The 20,866-nt window shown below is 38.1% G+C and overlaps 1 protein-coding gene across 6 annotated transcripts in view; it reads left to right on the top strand.

Moving 5' to 3' along the window:
- Positions 1 to 20,866, top strand: part of CDKL5 (cyclin dependent kinase like 5) — a 135,717-nt gene that overhangs the window by 54,592 nt on the left and 60,259 nt on the right. The gene's annotated exons all lie outside the window — the stretch shown is intronic.

The raw sequence follows: 20,866 nt of genomic DNA, 5'->3' as shown, positions 1-20,866 counted from the left end.
AGTAGAGAGCTAAGGAGAGGCATTTTTTCATCTGTTCTTGATAGAGGACAACTGTAGGTACCATATGGCTATTCAACATTTTAATGAATAATCTGTAGGTAAATGTGAAATTACTATTGTTAAAAGTTATAGAAAACACACTGAAGTGGTAAGTAATAAAAGATAACCTTGAAAAGCATTGTGTGGCGAGTGACTCCATGCAAAGCATGTTTTAAATATTTTTTTCTTATACAATTGACTTTCAAGATTAGGATTTTTCAGTGAAATCTGAATTATGTGAGAAGCATTTTGAAGCAATCAGTTTTACTGTTTCAGAGTAAAGCTGGAAGCTGATTAATACACAGGTTTTTCTTGTTTATTACCCTGATATACCTAAGAATAATCATTTTGGGTTGGATGAGTTTAGCTTAGCTCAGCATCTTAAAAAGTGGCTTTGTTGGAGGTAAACAACAGATACTGAAGGGAAGGATGTAAGAACAGGACATGCATGTTGTGATAATCCCTACGGTATTCACAGCCTCTAATTGCTACAGTGCTACTGGGAAGTAATTATCATCAGAATATTCTAGCACAGATTATGCCAGCAGTGTTTTTTTTTTTTTTAACTTTGTGATGCTTAAAGCAACCCATCCTTTGTCATCTACTTGTCCATGTATAGTGTTTGAAGTGTTAACTGGTATTTCTGTATAGTGTATAAAGTATTTTGTCCTTACACGCTTTTTTACGTGCCATCAATTTACAGTTGGCTATCCTTCACTTAAAAACAGGTAAAAAGTACTCTGCCAAATCCTACTGATTTATATGTGAAATGGCAACAGTAACTGTGAAAGAATGTGATATCTTGCTGTTGCCTCTGTTTCATCCTCAAAAATTTTGCTCATCTTTGATTTTAATTACAAGTAAAATCAAAGGCAGCGTTGCTGATTTTTCCCTACTGATCAAATGTGGTTTGGCTCTGTGGCAAGGTGGTTGTTTTTAATCATGGTCAAGGGCAAACCTCTGTACAGTGTACCATTTTCTTTCAGTAATGGTAGCGTGCATATGGAGGATTGTTGCACTTAATGTTGTTCCTTAGGCTAAAGCACAACTCCCTGATGCTTTTTGTGCTGAAACTTGTGTGAAATACATACAGTGAAATTATGTCAAGCTTTTGAAGTAAATAGTGTATGCCAGTAGTAAATGTTTGTAATAGAGTTGAGGTCTGTTGTTTTGAGTTTTATGCAAAGAAAATACAGCTCTTAGGCAAGCTGTAGTGCTGCAACTCTTATCACTCTGATAACCGCTTGCTTCAACTTCACCATTAGGCAATGAATAACCTCCAGAATTACTTACAGAGTTGTTTTGAAATACTAGGTATGTAGTATTTCTTTTGAAAACTTTCCATGGCATTTGAGTGCAGCAGTGAGAGGTGAATTTGATAAGCGCTAATTCACTTCAGTAACCACTTTTCTGTACCTGTAGATAAATGGTATGTGATAAACTCTTAACTTTTTGCTGTGCAGGGTAGATGCTAATGTGGTATTGAAAGTTTCTAAAGCTTTCATTTCTTCGTTGTTGCATTGTCTATACCTGAACCCGAGCTTTTTCCATAGTCCTTCTCAGTTCCCTGTGGCGGGGCAAAACAATCAAATTAGTATTATATTGTAAACTTTAAATGCTGATATCAGTGAAAACCTGTTTTGTTTTGTTTTGTTTTTTTTCTTTAATTGCATGGAAAATTCACATATGTACTGTTACTGCTTCAAACATCAGATAGTTGTCAGGAATAGAGGATAAAAATCAAATTGCTGAGATTCCTTGTTTGAAAAGACAGCCGGTTATCTGCCAGGCATGGAAATAAATGCCCTAGTGGCACTAGTGGAAAACAGGTACCTTAGTGGTACTGCTGTGCATTTGTCAGTCTGTCTGTAGTCATTTCAATGGGGCGGTGCTGCGATCACATCTGCAGTTGTTTTTTTTTCCCCCCTCTGAGTCTTTTATGACAGGGTACCAGGCAGCTGTGCAAAAGGGCCCTTGTATGATACTCCATTCCTTTGTCTCCACCTTGGTGCTTGTCATGTTAATGAATGCTGCTCAGATGTTCGGCAGTAGGCAGTATTCAAAATTGGCATTCCCTCTTTTTTTTCCTCCCCAAAGCCTAATTTAGAAATGGGAGGTGTGGGAGAAAGATGAGAGCTTTCGGAGAAGAGAAACTAATTCGGTGTAGGAGGAGATATTAAGATTCTTGTTTTCAGGAGTGTTGAATTCAAAGCAGTACAGTGTGAGGGTGGTGTTAGCAGTGCCACAAATCGGGATGGCTTAAGTGGGACATTGTAATGTTGGGTAATGGCATTCCTACAGTGCAAAGCTGAGTGTGGAGAGACCTGATGCTGCAGATCTTCCAAACAAGAAGGGGGAGCAGGAGTAAACGTAATAATCTAACACCTCGTCCTTCAGTTACCTGCATTGTTGCAATATGAGTGGCATATAAGCCAAAGCTAAAAAGAGCAAGAGCAGTACATCTTGCCTTGGGAAGGATATGTGAAGTGTGTTGCTGCTGGCTCTTGACTTAAGTCAAAGATAAATAATTTGTTACATTGAGAGGGAGATCAGTATTTTTACTCACACTTCCAGCTTCTTTGTCACATTAACCGTTGTAGATTAACCTGACATCTGTGATGCTTTTTCTTTTATTTCTTAGAGGAACGGCATGTCTTTCTGATGGACTTGTACGTAATGGGCTGCATGAATTCCTGCTATGGGTACTGTTTTTTTAAATGAAAGAGTATCGCTTATTATCGCAGATAACACTTTTTCTTGGAAGATTGCCAGTAAATAGACAAGCTCCTTAGTAGTAGCTGCATACTTCCATCTGCAAATGCGTTACATGTCATCACACCTGGATTAATACAGGAATCATATTCAGACATGCAGCAGCGTGTTGTGTGGCTGCCCCTAATGGTTTTAATTGCAAACAGCTTGTAGTTCTGTATCTCATTCTAATGCACTTGTCAGTGGAAACTTAAGTATGTGTCATGAACGTACAAAGCAAAACTATCCATGCAAATTTTTCAGCTTTTTGCAAGAAAGAATATATTACACTGGAAAAATTAAAGTTATGAACCTGACTGCAGTATTTCTTAAAAGCTGTATAAGAAGAAATGAGGATTTAAGGATTTAAGACCTGATGTAGGGACTTGGATCATTAGGAAACTGGTGATGCAGGCTAGGTAATTTATAGATAATGAAAATTAATGTATAGGAGAAGCAGCAACATATGGCTAATTACAGAACTACATCTGTAGTATGAAGTTGCTTGAATATTGGATTACAGTTCAGTCTTGTCATCAAATTGCAAAGTATTGTGTAGCATAAATGATGCAAAGAAGCCGAATTCTTAAATTTTAGGTTAGTTGTCTAGTTGTTTTTTGAAGGATTCTTATGGACTTCTTAAACTTCTGTAGGACATATGAGCAGCTCTAAGAAAGCTAGGTTAATCACTGATCTGTAGACACTCTGGATTTAAATAAAGGCCAATAAAAGCACAATTCAGTTTTTGAGAAGTTCAGTATTAAATGTACTATGGTGAAGGTGGATGGATCTGGATCATCTGGCTGGTTTTCAAAATTATTCGTAGAAACCAAGTTGACCTAAAACATCACCACACAAGATAAGTGTCTTGGATGTACCAATTACCTTAACTTATTTTCTTAATTGTTTTTGTGAATTTAAAGCCTTTTTCCAGGACTCCTAGTCCAAAAAAAAAAAAAAAAAAAGGAACATTTGACAGTGAAGGTAAAACGTTGACAGAAATAGCAGAAGCTTGCCCAGTATTTCACTTTATTTAGAAACTATAGGCTTTTCTAGGCACAATTATTTTTCATCAAAAAGGATTGCAGTACATTTTTAAATAGTAAATTGTCCTTCTGAATGTCCTGGTTAAAGTTATTTTACATAATTACTCAGTTTTCTGTAACTCCTAATTGGTGGAGTGCCCTTTAAAAAATATAGGGAACTGTTCTTTTTTTGACTAGAAATTGTTGGTTTTATTTTTGACTAGAAATACTCCTTTTAAGGTATAGCAGTATTTATTTCTCACTCAAAAACCGGATAACAATAAATGGGGAAAAAAGGATAGTATTTTCGGTTTATAACATTACAACTGTTTCAAATGTTTATGTGTAGGTAAAAATACCTGCAAAAGAACTTAATAATTGCACTTACTCTGTATGATGTTAGCTCTCAGCTAAAGGCTTAAGTGATTAGACAGGCCTGGCATCGGAGTATGATGATGAAGGCATTTTGGATACAGCGGGTGGCCAGCCTGTGCTCTAGAGCAGAGGCCATGCTGTTGAGACTGCAGAGTGCTCAGTGTTTCTGTCTGGAAGGACTTAGCAGGTTTCCTTCAGCTCACAGCAGTTGTTACAGGTTTGTACAGAACTGCGAGCATTCTTTACGCTACTTGTCAGTACAGATAGCAGAAAGCAATATATGTAGATTATAAGAATACAACTGTCTAGAACACATTCTTTTGATTTGTTGTATTTAGCTGCACCTGGGCAATAAAGGTCAATTCATCTGCTCCTTACTTTTCATAAAGAGATCCAATTTTATGTTAGCATTCCTTATTCTAAAGGGTATATAATTAAGCTTCTTTTAGTTTAATTGGAGGGGGGACACAACATATGACAACTTTTGGATTTACAAAGTCTCTGTATTTTTATTATATTATCCCTGAATTACTTTTAGCTTGTATTGCTAGGAGAGACCATTCTTCACACAAGTTCATCTGAAATCCTACCATCCTACAACATAATGGCTTAACTTTACCCTTTATGAAAAATTAGCCACTTTTTGGAATGCTGTGTCCAGGTTTCAAGATGCACAGCAAAGTGAGGTATTTGTTTTTGAGTAGCTCAGGTAGCTTTTTACTGGAAGCAGATACCAACACTGCTCTTTGTTTTAAACTTGTTCGTACCTTAAAAACTGATAAAGCATCTTCCATTTTGTCCTCAATGTGAGTATTAATTTGTGTAAAGTACTGCAGCATACAGATATTAGTGTAACAAAACTAAGTGCGTATTTGACAGAAGAGGAAGGCAGTGGGAATAATTGTTCCCACTGCCACTTGTTCTTTCATGGATGTCACTCACTCATACCCCCATTATACAAGTAGAGAGGTGTGTTCCCAAGGGATTTGGGCAGTATCTCTGGTGTGCAGTATGGAGGGTGAGGGTTGCTAGCAGTCAAGTCACCGCTGCATTCCCGGAGCTCCTCTTGATGGTGATGACCAGCTAGTTCTTACATCTTTTGTACATGTTGTACTTCGAAGTTGCTCCTTGTTGTGGACTGGTCCTTAGCCTCACTCTTGCTTGTTTTGGCTGCCATAAATATTTAGTCAGTTAACCTGTTTTCTCTTGTTTGGAGTGCATTTAAAATACATGTCTGTAACATTTCCCTTTCAGTCCAAGGAGAAAAGGGCAAGTTTATGCTGTAAGCTGCAAGCTAGTTGCCATCCTCCTGTTGTTGCCTGTAGGGTCTGCTTGCAATCAGCTGTGCTGCAGCCTTCTGGGCTTGGCATAATGCCTTCCTCAATTTTATGGTTGGAGCACCATCCCGGGAACAGTTTTCCTCAGCAATAAAAAATTAGTTTTGTGCAATTTCTTGTGCGTGCTGCTCTCTGCACATGTTCATGCTCTCACAATGCCATCCCCAACATCCTATTCATACCTATTTTGATCTGCTGCATGTCTGCAGCAGAAACAAAGTACATGAATGTTTGTTCTCTGAAAAGTTTTGTGTTCTGTTTCCAGTTCTCAGCATAGCCTTGTGTTGCTTTATTGACCAACTAAGTATCAGTTGATCATAGCAGGAGTTGGACTACGATCATTGTGGGTCCCTTCCAACTCGGGATATTCTATGATTCTATGATCATAAAATGCTTTGAGAGAGAAAGCTTTGTTTTAGTGCTGTCTTATCTAGTAATTTTCCAGTCCACAGATGGTCTTTATAACATTAAGACACATTATAAAGCATATTATTTCATACATACCTAATAACAGAACGTTGTCACCAATTCCAGTGTACTGAAAATTCATTGTAAAGCTGTTTTCTTAAGCTTTGGTAGCACAAGGTTACTGTCATAATTTTCCCTTTGTAAAGAGACTTTTTTTTTGATTGCAAGATTTTCAAGTATAACAGGAGTAGGTGTCATAATTGTAATCACGTGCAGAGATGTAGAAAGATGAAATTCTATAGGATCAAAAAAGAACTTGGTTGACTGGTTATACACCTACCTCCTTTTCTGACAGTATACATCTTGACCAGGAGGCAAGCTATCTTCTTGAAATCAATTAACATTTCCAACAGAGAAGGAGTAGTGCCATGTTTATGCACAGAAATATGTTGCAGGCAATGCCATCTGTGGAGTAAAACTGACTAGCTACTTCTACAGGATCAAATTTCCTGTGACTGTGTTAAAAATTCATCCGAGTGTTGTGTACCTTTTTTTTTTTTTTTTTTTTTTCCCTCAAGGCATCAGCTAGCTAAGAATGATGTTAAGGAATGTATACAAGATAGTATCTGGTGGAATTGCAGCCTGGGTTCTGAACCTGCTCTATCTCTGTAAGTCTTTCATGCTTCCAATGCTATGTTGCTGTAGCGAGGAGGAATCCAAACTAAGTAGGGAGCTGAGAAGAATCAGCAGGAACTTCACCAGTGACTTTTAGGAAGGCTTAAGGGAGGCCAAACAAAATCTGTTCTGCAAACACTAGCAGACTTAAAAATAAATAAATAATAATAATAAAAAAAATCTTGGGCATCTTTCTGTTCAGAAATTCTGGGATGTAGCCCTTTCCTCCTCCATATCCTTCATGCAGGTTCATCAGATGACCAGATCTCCCAGGTGAATTCAGTATCAGAGAAGCAAATCAAGGGAGACCAGCCTGTCTATAGTATTTCTTACATTCTGTTCGTCACAGATGTCAGTGAAATTGACAGTTTTTCCATTTATATTGCTTGAAGATTCTTTTGTTGCTTAACCAACATCCCTTTGATTTCACAGGTGTACGTGTACAGAGCCATACACAAGTGCGTATGTAAGCACACGTGCACATTTTTTAGTTAATGAGCTACGTCAAGAGGTTTCTTCTGCTCTATTTTGGAAACCAATGCTAGCCCATTCCTTCTGATGCCTCAGCAGAATTTTACATGCACTAGTTAGCACACAGTTAATGCTGATCCTTTTTTATTCTCATGAGGGTGAGCAGAGGTGGATGCTTGTGCCTCAGTATGAAGTACAAATGACAATGATTCTGTTTTATTGAAGTTTTCAGCAAGAGCATACAAGTGTCAACTCAAAATATGAAGAAAATACTTCACAACTGAAGTTTTCTGATTATATTTTCTCAAATATCACTCGTGTCTACATCCTAAGGTCATGTTTCAGGAAAGTGCTGAAAAATTACCCTCACTGCTAGAGCATCATGCGCTTTTTCCCTAAACATGTTTGTTTGAAGGAAGGCATTTTTTTTAGCAGTTCTGAGCTAGAAGAAAAAGTGAAAATGAGGTACGTGTATAATTTTGAATTATTTAAATTCTTTGATAGCTCTGTTTCTACAGTAAACAATAAGATCCAGAATTTTTCAATGAGAGAGAATGCCTTCTTCTGAGATTGACTGGGATATGATCTTGCATATAATAAATCTGTAAAGGCAAATGTAGAGGAATAATTAGGTCCATGGATCTTTTGCGGTTGGATTTTTTTTTCCCCTCTTGATTTTTGGTATAGGGTAGGTTACCAGTTAACAAGTTTGCAAGAGCTTTTTCTTTTTTGAGGAGATGGCAATAGCTGTCTATTCACGCCATACTACCTGAATGAAATCTATGTGAAGAGGCTTTTTTGGTTTTGATGATTTTAATTGGTTCTAAAGTAATTAATGGATTTGCTTGATAACATTCTTATATAATACTTATACCCAGAGCTTTGGATATTTAATCTTATAATGTAATGTAGTTTTAAAAAAATAGAAACTAAAAATTAGACATCTGGAATTGTGTTGTGATGAAACCAAGTCAGAGGTAATACAAGCATGAACACCAGTCAAGAAACTACTGTTAGAGCTGTTGTTCATGCTCTACATCAGCAGAATGATTGCTGCTACATCAGTTTACAAAGGACAGAAGGCAACCTTTATCTGAAGAAGCTTTGTCATATATATCTACAACTAGTTTAGCCTAATGCAGTGCAGCTTCAAGCTTATTTGTACAGCTTTAGTTAGCTTTTGTTTTTTTAATAATCTTAAATGTTCTGTTTCTCCCTAGTCAGATATGAAGTAACAGTATTGTTTTTAAATATTAACAAGTAATTTTACAAAGTGGTAAAAGTTTCCAAAGTTTCTCCAACTGTTACTTGTTCTTCCGTGTCCATTTAGATCAATCTTATAGTGCCTTGGTATTCAGAGAAATACAGCTCTAGGACATCAATATGTAACATACATTCTGAATTCCATTTTTTTTTTTATGACAACCTTTCACATAAATCTTTGAAGTCTTATTCAAGGATCTTAACCTGTAACATCCTCCTGGAATCTTAATGTAAGAAAAGTAGTTGCTTCCAATGGGGCTGCGGGCTGCCTTTGCCTGTTATTTAAAGCTTTATTGATCTCAGGTAATACCTTCTATTACACTGGGAAAAGGAAATAGAAAGCTTCTAGAGGAGATATTTATAGCTTTATGCATATACTCATTGGAGAACGTGTGCTGTATTGTCCAATATGCAAGTTAAAGATGATGGGTGAGCTTCAGAAATTCTGGTCTTGCTGCTAGCTGTGCCAGATTGCCTTGTGGGATGTGAGAATTGATGCTGTATGGTTGCATTGGCAATGGAGATGTTCTTACTTCGGTAGCACAGTTGGGAATACTTTATTTGTATTTCTAGCTTGTGTATCGTAAATACAATCCAGTGGTCTGTGGTGTGTAGCAGTGAAACCCAAAGACTCCTGATACAGAGGAGGTAATATATCTGAGGTTAATCACTTTATTTCTAAATGTACTGTAAAAATATGTGTGTTTGAACATGTGTGGAAAAAATAAAGCATCCAGAGACAGAAGGGTTGCAAAGTCAAGTAGCTTGGGTGGAATTAATCTCACCCACTGTTTCAGTGCGTAGGTCTTACATAAACGAGGGAGATCAGTTATGTAAATTGAGACTCCAACCCCCAAAAAGCAATTCATACCATCTGGGTAAAATTGGAAACCTTTTGGCCGAATCTTCTCTCCTTCCCGTGCTTTCACTAGCTGTGGGGAAAGCCTTGATAGCACATATTGGGTACATAACTCTTAGCAAGATAGACTATACTTTGGAAATGTTTGAGGTTTGCTGTAGATGTATTGGGTCTTTTTAAACACAGAGCATACTTGTTCTCCGTTTAAATTTAGCTTTGGAGATTGCGTTTTCTATTTTGGACCTGAAGAAGGGCTTCAGTTTCTTTTGCATGTATACCAGTAATTCTAATAAAAGAACGTTACCTTTTCCCCTCAAATACTGCCTTGGTTATATATGCTGTGATAAACTTTTTTGCACATAATTTTCCAGACTTCTCAAATACAAAATTCATCATAGAACACCATATGGATACCCACGCAATTGTCACACAGCTGTCAGCTTCTAGTATTTGATATGGTGTAGCTGGTAGCCTGTTGCCTTCATCCTCTGCACATATCAGGACTGTGTGGAATGAAACTCATCTGTGGTTCCAGTGGGTTTGTAGCTATTTCTGAATTCTCACCATTCCTTTGCTTTCAGTAAAGGTGGATTCCAGTAAAATTGTAGATGTTCACAGATTTATTATCTTATTTTTATACTAATTTCTGAGTCCCATTTCCTTTTCTCAGTTCTGTCTTCTAATCTGTTTTCAGTCTGCATTTTTCTGCCTGCTCTTCCTAGACTATTTAGTTGCTGTATTCCCTGGCTGTCAGATCTTCATTCTGCATTTTCTTTTACCCTCCTCTCTCCACCTGTTATTTCCACATTTGGGGATGTTGTGGTTTAACCACAGCAGGCAGCTAAGCACTGAGCCATTTGTTCACTTACCCCTAGTGGGGAGAGAATAGGAAAAAAGGTAAAACTCATGGGATGAGAAAGACAGTTTAATAGGACAGAAAAAGAGAGGAAAATTATATATACAAAACAAGTGGTGCACAATGCAATTGCTCACCACCTGCCAACTGATGCCCAGTCTGTCCCTGAGCAGCAGCCTGGCCAACCCCCCCAGTTTTATTGCTGAGCAAGCATGACACCATATGGTTTGGGATATCCCTTCAGTCATTGGGGTCAGCTGTCCTGGATGTGTCCCCTCCCAGCTCCTGGTGCAACCCCAGCCTCCTTGCTGGCAGGGCAGCACAAGAAGCTGAAAAGTACTTGCCTTACAGTAAGCTCTGCTCTGCAACAGCTAAAACATCAGTCTGTTATCAGCATTATTCTCATCCTAAATCCAAAGCACAGCACTATACCAGCCGCTACTAAGAAGACAATTATCTCAGCTGAAACCAAGACAGACATAATAAAGATGGTGAGACCTTCCCCTTTTGCCAAGTGTTATTCTTTTGTCATATTTGGGCAACCTTTCACAGTGAACATAAGTCTGCATGATACCTTTTTTCCTGGCTCAAAAGTGTACGTGTATATGTGTGTGCGACATCTAAGAGATGTGTGTTAGATAGTCTTACTGGTAGGGGGTAACTTTTGTAAGAATAGATTTTAAACAAACAAAACAAAAACTTTTTAAATGTTCCTGGAGCTGGTGTGATGTTTAAACTTTTCTTTTCCTTTTTGAGATAAAAAAAGAAAAATATAGAGATAAGTCCTTGGACTCTGCAGAAACAGCCTGAAGTGAATCCACAAACTTCTTTTCTCAATTAAGCTCCAAAATTGGAATCTTAGATGTGCAGCACAGAGGTTGAAATGCTATTTTTATGAAGAAGTTTGAGTAACTGAAGTTTTTTCCTCATATATTTAGTAGTGACAGAAGTATTCCTTGGATGCAGTTTCCTTTATTTCCTCATGTACATTTAAATTACCATACACCTTGTTCAGAGGCAGCTCTGCGGTTCCTCCAGCCTCTGCAACAGTGATCATAAAACCAGAACGCGTAACAAGTTTGAGGTATGAATCTTGCCTGCTGTCCTTTTTTAAGAAATTTGGATTGAATTTGAATCCTAGATACTGTTCTGTAAAGAGACTCTCTCAAAGGAATGCAGTTTTAAACGCTTGGCAGAGCAAAATGGCAATATTGTTAAGAGACAAGAATTTCTCCCTTATTGGCCAAAGAATGTGCAGCCTGGCTGATCCTGGAGAAGAAAAGCCTTTCTTTCTGTACAAACTTGAGTGTAAACACTTTGAGAAGAAATGAAGATGTCCGTTTAAACTGATTTCAGTATGTAGACTGGAAATTTAAAAAAATAAAATTAGCTAAATTAAAAGGGAAATAGGAAAGAGCATTGATTTTGGATTTATTGGTAACATCCATCAGGCTCATAGAGAGAGTCAGAAGTGAGGAGGAATGATCAATGAAATATCAGGAAAAATAATCCTACTTTATTATGTTATTAAAACTAATTAAAAAATCAGGACAAGAGTATAGTACCAATTTGCACCTATAGAACTTGCTCTGTTATAAGACTGCCCTAGAACTTGGCTTTGATAAGAGCATAGTGTTGTCAGCAAATGTGTCTCATGATTTGTTGGGGCAGGGAAAGAGAGCAAAAAGATAGCTTTTTCTAAATGCCACAGTATTCTTAGGGAAAAAAAAAAACAACACACACACTATAGTTGTATAGAGAAAGAAGTAGTCAAAGAACTGAGGCTAGAAATATAGGTGGCATTTCTCGCTCAAATTTATCATCCCTTTCCTAGGGAACAACACAAGAGGTATACTTAAAAAAAAAAAAAAAAAAAAAAAAACCAACAAATGAACAAAAAAAAACACCTCCGTGCCTGTATGGAGGTCTTTTCTGGATGGGGATGACAATGTGGTTGAGCACTTGTGGGTGAGAATTAGAGGAGAGACCAGATAGTGTGACATTATATTGGGACTTTGGTATAGACCACTTGATGGGTGCAAAGAAGTTGGCAAAGCCTTTTTTAAGCAGCTTGAGGTAGTTTCTGAATCACAGACCCTGGTTTTCATGGGGGGAACTTTTAACTTCTCTGGCATCTACTGGGAGGACAACATGGTGGGATATAAGTGGTCCAAGAAAGTTTTGGAGGGTGTTTGATGATGCCTTGATGTAGGTGCTGGAATGAGCCAGCCAGGGTATTATAATTGTCTGTAATGACCATGAGATAGTGGAGCTCAACCTCATGAGTGAAGCGAGGCAGAAGGTAACAGAGTACAGACCTTGAACAGAGTATGCAAGAAACTGGTAGGTGGGGAGCTTGTGGAAGGCAGCTTAAAAGGCAAGGGAAAGCTGGCAGTCCTTTAACAACATCCTCTGAGCATAAGAACAGTCCATCCTGGTGCTTAGGAAAATAGGTAGACTGATCAGAAGGCTGACTTGGCTAAGCAGGGAGTTCATGATGGAGCTCCAGTAGAGGGGGGAAAAAAAAGTATACAGGAGGTGGTGGAACCAAGGATAGGCTGAAAAGGAGGAATTTAGCAACATTGATTGGTGCGTCTGGGTGGTGTCGGGAAAGCCAGAGCTCAGCTGAAGCTGGGATCTGCAAGGGCAGCAAGAAGAACATCAGTTGCTATGTTGGCAGAGCAAGGAAAGTATGGCCCCATTACTAAGTGGGGCTGGCAATTCAGTGACAGCAGACCCAGGTAAGTCTGAGGTGCTTGGTGCCAGCTTTGCCTCTATGCTTAGTAAAAGGGTTGAGGAAGGAGATGAATTATCAGCAGTGGGTGAGGACTGAGTCAGGAATTACTTGAGATAAACCATACAGTTTCGTGGGGCCAGATGGGCAGCATCTGAAGGTGCTGAGTCCTTGCAGCAGGGCATCTCTTGATTCTTTGAAAGGCTGTGCAGTTTGAGAGAGGTGTCTGATGAAAGGAGAACCTTTATTTTAATTATTATTTTAACAGTATTCCAACTGATTTTACTCATGACTAGAAAATCCAAATGCAATTTCCATGCATTTCACAGTGTGGTTTAACCCAGCAGGCAGCTAAACACCACCGAGCAGTCTGCTCCCTCCCTCCCTCCTTCCCCAGTAGGATGAGGAGAGGGAATTGAAAAATGTAAAATGTGAGAACTCGTGGGTTGTGATAAAGACAGTTTAATGGGAAAGAAGGGGGGGAGGGGAGAAAAAAGTGGTGCCAACACAATTACTCACCACCAGCCAAATGATGCCCAACCAGTCCCCAAGTAATTGCAGCTCACCCCTGGACAACTCCTCCCAGCTCTATAGCTGAGCATGACACCCTATGGTATGGGACATCCCTTTGGCAAGTTTGGGTCAGCTGTCCTGGCTGTGTCCCCTCCCAGCTTCTTTTGCATCCCAGCCTGCTTGCTTGCAAGGCAGTGTGAGAAGCTGAAACATCCTTGGCTTAGTGTAAGCACTGCTCCGCAGCAGCTAAAACATTGGTGTGTCATCACCACTACGTGCATTACAAATCCAAAACATAGCACCATACCAGCTACTTTGAAAAAAGCTGGCTACCAGCCACAACCAGGACACCCGTGTATACTTAAGATGAATATGGGACTTCATTTTCTTTTTGTATGCTCCCACAGGTAGTAGATGTGGAAACTTGACATGATTAAGATAGATATTCAGGTATGCATGTGTGCACCAGTACAAGTGTCTAACTCCCGCTGTAGCGAATGGATATCTCATCAAGGAATAAAGAGTTCAATTCATGCTACTAGGGGAAATGAAAGGTATACCCAGATACCTAGGAAATCTTAAATGCTGATGTTTAGGGTTACAGGATCTTGTCTGGAGTGACTGTTCAGCTCTGCTGATTCTAGTAGAAGTTTGTACACCTAGCTCGCATGCACATATCTGAATTCAGATGTCTTAATCTGAAACTGGATTCTGCCTGAACAGTTTCAGCCTAAGAAACCTGCTTGACAAGTCTGTCTTGGTTCACAGTAGGTGTATTTTTTACAGGTTAAAAGAAAAATGCCTGTCCAACTGTTGATAAGAATAGCCTTAATGTCTGGCCAAATACTTAAAATGTGAAAGTGCCAGATAAAAAATGTTTGGCAGAAGAAAATAGGCTGTATCACTTGCACAAGTAAAGATCTCAGAATTAAAGCTTGAACTGTGCTAAGTAAACTTCAGAAGTTTAGCCAATCGCACTGTTTTGATGCTCAAAGTTGAAAAAATAAAACTAAAGAGTCAGATAAGACTTCAATATTGATGTTTGTTTCAAAAAACTTTCCAATAAGTTTACCTACTCTTGAGTTATCAGGTGCTCAAGAAAGGTTAGGCACAGTACTAAAAACAAAGAATTAAGAAAATAGTGTAATTACATCCATCCTGCTGGTCTCTGCATGTATGGCAGCAGCAGTATCTTAAAGAAAGCCGTAAGGAGAGTACAGCTTGTTTTCCTGTTGTTTTTTTTCCCCTACGTCATCAAGTATTAAGATGACGTTATAAAAAGTAATTAAATACACTTGTAGTTACCCAACGCAGTGTTATGCTATTTATAAATAGCTTTATTTTTATTACCCATTTTTTTCACAATTTCCAGACTTATCAGGAAAAAAAATCAAGTAGAACTGGAAGAAGATTGGGATTTGAAACTTAAATGACTACTGATTTTTCAGTATCAGAGAAACTTTACAACTACTTACTGAATTTGGGTTCTGTTTTACATCTATGGTTGGGATTAAACAATGCTGTCAAATTGTAAAATGATAGGGATTAGTGCTTCCGTAGTGCTACAGTAGGACAAAATGAAGCCCAGATTATTTTGAAACAAAAACTGCTGCAATAATACTGGTTTACCATGAAAAGAAAAAATAGCTGCATTTATAGTATTTAAAAGCTGCTTTTTTCTTCCAGATCCTTTTCATTATACTGTTGTACAGATTCTTTGGGAATACATACTTATTTTCTTGCTTGGAGAAATGTGAATAAATATGAAAACCATTTGGAAGAATAAAAGTTTCAGTGCTAACCACTATCATCAGCATAGTAGTTAGCAGAAAACACTTCCTTCAATGTTCTTTTCAGGGTAATATTTGAGGGCTGTGGGACTGCTTAAATTTTAACATGATAACCTCGGGTTCAAGAAACTGCTAATTCCTGCTGGTTATGAAAACACAGCATTCAGCATAATGCAGAACAAGAACGCAGGGAGAATTTGCACAGGGCTGACATCAGTCAAGAGAGCGCTCGGCCCCCCAGGCTTCCCTTGGAGTCTGGGGAAAGGGGGCCCGTCGTTTCTGCACCATGTCTTTAGTCCTGCTCTCTGTGCACCTCTCCTGATCTTAGATGAAAGCTGGAGGGACTAGGCTGCAAGGCTGAGATTAGTCTTTGTAACTTGGTGGGAAGCAGAGGGGGGAAAAAAGCATGAATTGGTAGCTTTCAAGTTGTTGAAGAATATCAAATGTGTACGTTGTAATGCGCCTGTCTCAGGATTCAGGTGTGCCCCCTACTAAGTGCTCAAAGCAGAGTCAGCTACAGCAGGCTGCTCGTGATCCCACCGGGGTGGATTCTGAGGATATTTGGAGTATATCAAGCGTATTTGAAATGTCTCTAGGGATGGGGATGTTGGGGGTGGATGAAGGTGCCTTCCAGCCCCACCTCCCTGCGGGCCTATGGCCGTGCTGCGCTCTGGAGAGCCTCTGCCCCCACCAGAGGTGGGCCCCTTCATCCCCCTCCAGCCTGCTGGTGCCAGCTCTCCCTGCAGGCCCCACTGTGTGAGCCTGTGGATACAGGGGGGCCGCTCCTTCGGCGTACACATTCCTCTTACGCTTGGGTGAAAAATGATGGCAGTTCATGATTCTCTTAAGTGCAATGCAGGCGTTTACTCATGGCATTTACTCGTTCAAACTGACAACACAGTTGTTTTAAGTGCTTATGAAAAACATAGATAAAGAAATCAAAAGAAACTGTTTCAATCTGCTTGCATTTAAAAGTCTCTTTCCATCGTTGTACACACTTAAAGTTTGCTGACAAACCGCTACCTAAAGGTTTCAGCCTTTCTTTTTATGCTTCCTCCCTCAGTAGAATAGCTGAGCTTTTATACCTGGTCCTACTTTGAAATTTTCTAGTGGGTCCAGACTGGTTTAAGCGTTCCCGGCTCCTCATCTTGTTCTTCTTTATCTGGGGGATGGTGTGGCCATCTCCTTTAAAATGGCCATGTTAAGTATATAAATCCTTGTTTTATTAAAAGCCTTCTCCTGCATTTAGATGGTTAGCGAATAACACTTCGCTTTCATGAGACGTAAAATGGATTTGTGCTGATTCATTCTAGATGCTTCTTTTCAAGTAAACTCTCACATGTACGTGTTGGAGAAATTCTAATCAATTTTCCAGTAAGTAAAGGCATTCTGAAAGCTCAGACGTACTGTTCTTCATTATTTACCAGGGGATCTGTTTCTTCCTTAAAAAAGAAAAAAAAAAAAAAAAAAAGACTTTTTGGATTAGGAAGTAATTTCCTGAAAGTCCTTCAATGCTAAGAGTGATATTTCATAGATAAACTTTTTTTCTTCTGGTTGCTTTTTAAACTGAAAAATAGGAGAATCACATTTTTTCAAGTGAGAAATGTAAGATAAAAACTGAGAAACACTTTTCAAGAGAAATTCCCAAAGTCTTTTAGGTATCCAAGAATACATAGCACTGTCATTGTACTTAAAAGTGCCTTTTTTTTTTTTTTGAAAAAAGAAATTGAATTTATTATTTTGCACGTCTCTTTAATTTACAAAGAATATTCTAAGATAGTCACCAAGATTTTAAAAGTAATATCTGCAAAATTGCCAGCACCTGATATTAGAAGTCTCGAGAAGACATGATGCTGTCTTCTGCTCTGATAGTACTGTCTAGAGGTAGCAGTGTTTTAAGGCAGAATGCAAATGGAGTCAGAGCAGTGTCTGGAAGCTGTCCTCAGGACCTAATTTAGGTGCAGTCAGTGGTGCCTGTTACATCTCAAAGCTTGCATTATGGGTAGCTTGGCAAAAGCTTAAAAATGTAATGACAAATGTGACATTTATGATAAATCAATCAGTACTGATTAAGATGCTAATATTTTGTGTACTGGTTTGGAGAATAACCTGAAAAAATGATTTTGCTGGTTTTTTGAAGCTTCATTTTAAGCAACTCTTTAAAAAAAATAAACACGTTATTCTCTCGTATGATGGGCTTCTGTTTGCCTCTCTGGTGATTATTTAGTATGCTGTGGTTTTCACTGAAATCAAGATTATTGAAAGTTCTATCCTAAGCACTTAAATGTTGAACATTATCATGCTTATGCAAGTTAAAGAAAACTGGTACTACTTTGTTCAGAAAAGGCATCGGCTGTGGAATGCATTTGGCTGTTTTTTTGTTTTTTTTTTTCCCCCTTTCCTGGACATTCACTGAAGTCTCAAACATTGAATCCGTGAGTAAGTTTTTCTACCTAGACAGTACGTTGACTGAATATGAGAATTTTCCATGCCAAGAGCTGGATACTGAGCTATTGTCTAAGGAGGGTATGCACAAGCAGGCTGAATGTTGTATTAACTGCACTCTTCTGTCCGTGCTTCAAAAAAGTCTTGAAAAAAGGGGGAAAAAAAACACTTTTGAAAAGCAAAAAAGGTATTTTTAGAGAATTACAGTTTTGCTTTGGAGAATTGCAACTTGGCATGTTTTTGAGGAGCAGAGAGCCATATCCATAAAAGAGATGAGATTTCCAATGTAAAGGGTTAATTTCCAAAGTATTAGTTTGATCTGTAAAGATCAGATTCCTACAGAAGCCTGAGTTTTCACAGTTGAATTCCCTCATTGCTCAAAGTTCTGCTTTTCTCTATATGCCTGATTCTGTCGGTCTTCTCAGGGGTTAGCAATGTGGCATCTGTTTGCTTTGTCGCTAGTGTCTGTCACTTGCTTGAAACTTCACGTAGGGCCTGTACCATTTGACAGCTCCATCATGTGTCTCCTAATCCAGTAAGCATATTCTTACCACCATACTATATACCTGCAGAATCGTTCCATATACAAAACGTATTCTGTTTTTTCAATCTCATTCTTAGTTTGTGTAAGTGACAATATGTACAATTGTGGATCAACAACTGTGCATTAGTTTGTTGCATAGTCTACATATGTTGCTTATATGCAGTATCATACAATGTATGGAGATTGAGTTCTTACTGCTTTCCTCCCCCCAGGAGGGATATTGCATGTATAGCTGACAAAGCTCACAATTTTTGAAACTGTCTTTTTAAAGCCTGAATTTCTCTGTAAAATTCTGTTGAAATTTGACGTCCAGTTCAGAATTACTTGTGGTGATGGTAAATGGAGAAACAGGCAAACAGGATGTTTCAGATGCATTCTTCCTTTGGAAATTAGTTTAAACTGATCAGTGAGGAGCTACTATTGTTTATATTACCTCATATAAATTATTTAATTGGTTTAGAGCACTCAACCAGGAAATGGGAAACCTGCACTGAGCTTCAATTCTCTGTTCTGCCTGACAGTACTCCCAAACCCTGCTATTTTGGAGGCGTTTCAAGTCTTGGGGACGTAAAAGAAGTTTTGACAAGCAGGTGCATCACATTAAAAACAAAAACAACAACAACAATGTACAGTAATCAGATGGTCCATTTTAACTTTGTCATGACTGCTTCATCAGTAACTGATTCCTAGAGAATACCATTTAGATATGATGGGGTTCTCCAAGAATCCTAGACAAGAATGTCCCAGCTTAAGAAGGAACAGGATGTTACTAGTGTAGCTCCTCAAAGTGCCTATTATCTAGTCTCATTTTGTTCTTATTTCACTTCAAGTTACTTAAATGTAATACTCTTTTTTTTTTCTGGTTGCTTTTTAAGATAGGATATTTAATTTACAGGAAATCCAATGCAAAAGGAATTAATGTTATATATAAATTCTTGATTACTTCATTATGACAATATTAATTAGTTGTATGGAATAATACAATTGTTAAGGCTTTTCAAATGAAAATTTCTTCAACATTTTAGTGTTTTGAACTGTCTGGATGACTTTTTTTCCAAATATGTTGCTAATGTGTCCAAAGTAATCATATTCACTATATATGTCAGGGTCAGCAGAATAGTGGCACAGAACCACATGGACTATATTTTTTTTGAATGGTGCAGAACTATTGTCTGTGTGAGGCAACAACTTCTAATTCCTACATTTCTTTCAGTTGACTTAGCCATTACTTTGAGAATGAAAATACAGCATTTTAATGGCTGCCAAAACATCTACAAATTTTTATTTTCCTTCAAGTGAAATAGGAATACAATGGTAGTGGATGAATTCAGCTCATCTGCAAAGTGGTGTATGCACACTGTCTAAACATCTTACAGTCAGTAGAGTCTTTTGAGGGCAATTACAGTACTCCTTTTCTGAACAGCCTTTCAGAGGCTTAATTAGCCAAAGTACCTAACGTTAGATACCAGAAGTCAAATGAGTTAAATACGCTCACCCTGTTAGCAGTGTTCTTTCATAGTGCTCCTAACTACTACTGTTATTATTATAGTTGGAGTTAATAAATATAACAATACTGTAACTTTGTAGTTACAATAGTCCATTCAGTTTAGTTTAGACGATTCGGTTTGTAAGCTTCCTGAAGCAAAAATGTATGGGAACAGCATTTGACGTAAAAGCTATAGACAAGCCTTTCAGAATCATTCCAAACCTGAAATGCATATTACTGCCTCAGTTCTGACGTCCATTTCTTTTCTGTTCTGTAAGTTGGTTGAGCGATGTGTAGTTCTTGGACCTTTGTAGTATCTCAGCTGAATTTCTGTAATGGCCTTCGGATTAGACCAGCGTATATGAAAGAGATTTTGGTAGCAAAAGAGCAATGCATGTCTTCTCTAAGAGCTAGTAGCATCTGCTGAACTAACCTTCTTCAATGTGAAGTACATGTAGTTTGGTCACTTAAATCAATACACAACACAGTACTTCCCAGTTTTTCTGATAGATGTTACAAGTGATGGTCAAAGGATCATTTTCTCAACATGCAAATTATGCATACATATTATAACCTTATGTTTGTTTGGGACAAACCACAGAGTTCTCTGCCTGGTAAAGTTTACTCTATTTTTTAATACTTCCCGACCATCAGCTAAAATATGAATATGGAACCTTACTGTTTTGGGGTTTTTGTTTGTTTATTTAAATTTGCAGTAGTATTGATTTTCATCTAGAGACTCTGTTCAGTATCTACAATAGTCTTTCCAGGTGTTTTTATTTTAAATGGCATCAGGTGTTTTACGGGTTCATATGTTGCGACAATTTGAAGTTAAAAATGGAATAGATGTTTGTGTTGTTCACTAACCAGTTATGCACATGTCATCAGATGTTCTAGAAGGGCTTAACTTTTTCATTGCTGTTCTCCAATACAGCCTCTGTATGCTTTTAATAGTGGGATATTGTTATATTTTTTAAAACTGTGAAGTTTGGAAAAGGTGTGTAAGGTAGATCTAGCTTCTCAAATAACTCTGGTAGCCTACTGCCTACCTGCTCACATCCCCATATGCTGTGGCCTTAAAGCTTCTTCCCCATCATCTTACTTAAAATTTGGGTGCTGCACCATCATATGAACAGATGTAATCATTTGGCCAGATGCAGTCATGTTCACATGAGAAGAGAAGTGTCCCTGTTGAAGAGAAAAATGTGACCTATGATGATAACGTTTGGTGAGAACAGAGAATTACTAGAGGACAATATTTTTTTTTTCAAAGTATGGAGAATTTATCTTCCCAA

This window comes from Cygnus olor, chromosome 1 (genome assembly GCF_009769625.2).
Source record: "Cygnus olor isolate bCygOlo1 chromosome 1, bCygOlo1.pri.v2, whole genome shotgun sequence".
Classification (NCBI taxonomy): Eukaryota; Metazoa; Chordata; class Aves; order Anseriformes; family Anatidae; genus Cygnus; species Cygnus olor.
Note: the sequence above shows the minus strand (reverse complement) of the source record. Positions and strands in the feature narration are given on the sequence as shown.